At 39.9% G+C, this 4,582-nt stretch overlaps 1 pseudogene; it reads left to right on the forward strand.

Annotated features, from left to right (window-relative positions):
* The first annotated feature begins 503 nt into the window (after positions 1-503).
* LOC129894795 (uncharacterized) lies at positions 504-1,243 on the forward strand (annotated as a pseudogene).
* Positions 1,244-4,582: the final 3,339 nt, after the last annotated feature.

Below are 4,582 nucleotides of genomic sequence, written 5' to 3' on the forward strand. Positions count from 1 at the left end.
GTATAGACAATAGCTGGGTCATAACGGAATTCGAAGATTTAGAGATTATGGGCTATTGATGCATATAAGGATAGGATTATACAAATAATTATGTGTGCTCATACTGGTTATTCCCTATGAATTACTTTAGTAATGTGAATAATGAAATGAAAGGTGAATATGAATAACTTAGGGTTGATAAATTCCATACCATGAACCTATGTAATTACCTATGTGTTAGAATATATGAAAATATATTCTGACAGATTGTATATATTTAGTTCCTAATATAGAGATATTTAGTTTATTTAGTTCCTAATTTAGATATATTTAGTTTCCTTAATTATAGCCTAATTATAATCTTGTATTTGTGTATATAAACTATTGAAGTTAATGAAACAAATCAAGGGATTAATCTCTTTCATGGTATCAGATTTCTAGGGCACGATCCGACCTTTTTCTTCTTCTCGGATTCCTGCCACCTCTGCCCCCCTCCTCTCCCTCTTCCTCTCTTCTCAATCACCATGTCTAACTCCAAATCTTCCTTTCATCCTGCTCTTGTTGTATCCAACATCAAAAACCATGTTCCTATCACTCTTGAAATGGAGAACGTACAATATTCCACATGGGCAGAACTCTTTAAGATTCATGCAAGATCCCATCGGGTGATTGATCATATTAATCCTACGACAGCAGGCACAGAGAAATATCCTCAATAAGAGGAGGACAAAGAACTGTGGTCCACCCTAGACCCTACCATTCTCCAATGGCTCTATGCTACTATCTCTCATGATCTTTTGTATACAATTATTGAACCCGACACCACGACAATGGAGGCTTGGAAACGCTTGTGTGACATATTCCAGGATAACAAATACTCTGATGCTGTCACTCTTGAGTAAGACTTCACTCATGTCGACATGACAGATTTTCCGAATGTCTCTGCCTATTGTCAACATCTCAAATCTCTGGCGATCAACTCAAGAATGTCAGCTCCCCGATCTCTAACGATCGACTAGTTCTTCAACTGGTCTCTGGCCTTACTGATCCCTATCAAGGTATGGCCACTCTTATTCGCCAACATGACTCATTACCTCAATTTTATCAAGCTCGTTTGATGCTCACTCTTGAAGAGGCTGGCTGTGCTAAGAAAGTGGCTCAAAACTCATCCGCTGCCTTAGTTGCGTACTCGTCTGATCCTGATGTTCCTGATAATTTCTCTTCCAACTGCAATTCTAATGGTGGAAAGAAAAACCACAACTGAAGAAATAATAGAGGAAAATATCTCGGCAATAATGGTAGTCGTAGAGGTGACAAAGGAGATACCAGCAGCGACGGTAATGCAGGCCGTGGTGGTCAGTTGAGAGGTTGTAACAGTCGCGGCACTTGGCAACAGTCAGCGGGGCAGAATCCTCTGCCCTCTTCTCCATAGGGTGGTGGGTAGCAGTGGTCGTAGATGGCATCATGGGGTCCTTGGCATATACTACCGTGTCCATATTCTTCAACTTCTTGGTTCCGACCAAATTAAGGGCAGCAGCAGACACCAAGAGCAGGTGTTCTTTCCCCCCGACCTCCGCAGGCCTACTCGGCAGCCTCTACTCCTATAAACATTGAAGACGCCATGCATACTCTTGGGATCACTCCTCTGAATGCAAATTGGTACATGGACACCGGTGCCACTTCTCACATGACATCCACGCAAGATAACCTCACATATTATTTTAATAAAAGCAATAAATGTGGTATAATTGTTGGTAATGGTCAATCAATTTCAATTCATGGCTATGGTCACACGACTTTGTCTTTCTTGTGTCCTCTCTTGCACTTAAACAATGTCCTTCATGCCCCTCACCTAGTTAAAAATTTGGTGTCCATCCACAAATTTACACTGATAACTGTCTCTGTTAATTTTGATCCTTTTGGGTTTTCTATGAAGGATTTTCAGACGGAGAGGTTGGTAATGAGGTGTAACAGTTGGGGAGAGCTTTATCCAGTCACTTCACCATCATGGCACCATCTCCTTGGCATGTTCAATTGGGTCACTCGGGAGCACATGTGTTAAATTCTCTTAGGAAGAATAAATTGATTGATTGTAATCCAAGTAGAGATGTTCGTATTTTTCATTCTTGTCCTCTTGGAAAACATGTTAAGTTTCCATTTTATGCTTCGAATTCTATCTCTCTTATGTCATTTGATATTATACATAGTGATCTTTGGACATCACTCATTTTGAGTTCCTCGAATCATCGATATTATGTCTTATTTATGGATGATTATTCTAAATTCTTGTGGACGTTTCCTTTATCGCAGAAATCACAAACCTTTTCCACATTTTTAATTTTCAAGACATTTATTCGAACTCATTTTGAGTGGAACATCAAGAATATTCAACGTGATAATGGCAAGGAATTTAATAATGGCCTCTTTTGGGACTTCTGTAGAGCTAATGGCATGTCGTTTCGATTGTCATGTCCATACACATCTCCTCAAAATGGAAAAGATAAAAGACAAATTCGTACGATTAATAATATTATTCATACCTTATTGGCTCATGCTTCCCTTCCTCTTTACTTTTGGCATCATGCTTTGCAAATGGCAACTTATCTTCTCAACATCCTTCCTCATAAACTAGTAAACTATCAATCCCATTCTTTATCGAAAGGATCCCTCTTATTTCCATCTTCATGTATTTGGATATTTATGCTATTCTCTCATTCCCTCCACACTCATAAACAAACTTCAACCCCGTGTGTTTTTATGGGATATTTGTCACATCATCATGGGTATAAATGTTTTGATTTGTCATCTCAAAAAATCATTATTAGCCATCACATAATATTTGATGAGACACAATTTCCTTTTGCCAAGTTACATACTTTTCAAAATCACACATACCAATTTTTAGATGATGGACCATCTCTCTATGTGGTTCGTCATCTCACTACCTCCACAAACCCACTGGATCACCGCCTTTCTCTCGCACTACTGCCCATCCCGCCGTGCCCAGCTAGTGGATCTGCCCCCTCACCTGGGCAGATCGCTCCTTCGCTGCTTGCTGGGTCGGCCCTAACGTCTTCTTTTGCTCTCCCACTTAGCTCTCCTCCTCCACTCACTCCCGTCTCTCCCTCTAGTCTACCCACCGGTCTTGTTACTAGGAGTCAGCATAGAATCTATAAGCCTAAGAGGTCTGTCACGCCCCGGGAGGGTACCCTAGACGTAACCGGCACTCAGAAACCATTTCTGGCTCCCAAGCGAACCACATAGTCTGATCACACATCCGTTCATTCATTCATTCAGCGGAAAGTTTAAAAATAAAGAGTAATTTAGCGGGCAACTCAAATAATCCATCCAACTCAAAGAATAAAGGCCATGGGCCGACAGATCAACTAAAATATTTGTCATTTAAAAATAGTTTGACAAGAAATACTCAAGGATAGAAATACTCAATCGACTCATCACTATCTAGTCTATGAAGCCTCTATCACTACTATCTAATTGGTGTCAATGACATGTTCATGGCTACCTCAACTCAAAACAAAAAAGGCTAACTCGATGCAAGAATACACAAATGGTGTCCTCCGAATGTAGGGGAGGACTCACCAATACGCTGAGTGCAAATAGATCCCCAATGATGCTCCTATTGACGATCTCATAAATCTGTCTCTGCATCATAAAACGATGCAGGTCAAATAGCGTCAGTACGTGGAATGTACTGGTATGTAATATGACAAAATGAAACGTACCTCGAGGAAGAATAACATCGGTCCACATATCTCAAACTAGAAAGATAAGAGAGACTCAAATAAGACATCATAAGTCTAAAGTAAGAATACATTTTTAGACAAGGATCAATCATATACCATACAGTCCAATCCAATCATGTATAATACAATTCAATCAAATCATTTACAATTCAATCCCTTTCAATCATGTACAATCCGATTATATACACTCAACTCAACAATCAACTCAATAATCAAATCCAATCTAGTCGCATACCATTTTATTCAATCCAAGCACAATCCATCTACTCCAATCCGACCGTATACAATCTACTCAACATTCAACTCAACAATCAGCTCAAAGGACTCAACTCAGTAAATATGCAAATTAAATCATGCAACGTTTCACAATTCGACTCAAAGGACTCAACTCAATAAATATGTAACAACTCACTCAAGTGTCCTAAGTCTAACAAGAAATAGTTTAGACGGGACTAACTCATAAGCATATAGCAACTCACTCAACTCAACTGACTTAGAGTACTATCAAGACTTAAATGGGAGTTTCTCTTAACCGACAACCATCACTTATGAGCCAGTGAAGGTACAACAAAACGACATTGTTGCCACGCCCGTTCATACCTTGCCAGGGTATGAACGAATCAAACACTCATGGATCCAATCCAACCAAGTCCTATAATGTCAGGACAAATCTCTCGGGGAAGCATCCGACTTTAACGGTTCAATCCCCTCTACGTTTGGCAACACAGGTATTAGGTTCGAGTATGGACTATACTATTGCCCAATTCGGTGCTCGATACTCCTCCCATGACTCCATGCTCATAAAACTCCTCCAATCATCTCAAAAAAGCCCTCACGGC

The sequence above is a fragment of the Solanum dulcamara genome, chromosome 7 (assembly GCF_947179165.1).
Source record: "Solanum dulcamara chromosome 7, daSolDulc1.2, whole genome shotgun sequence".
Classification (NCBI taxonomy): domain Eukaryota; kingdom Viridiplantae; phylum Streptophyta; class Magnoliopsida; order Solanales; family Solanaceae; genus Solanum; species Solanum dulcamara.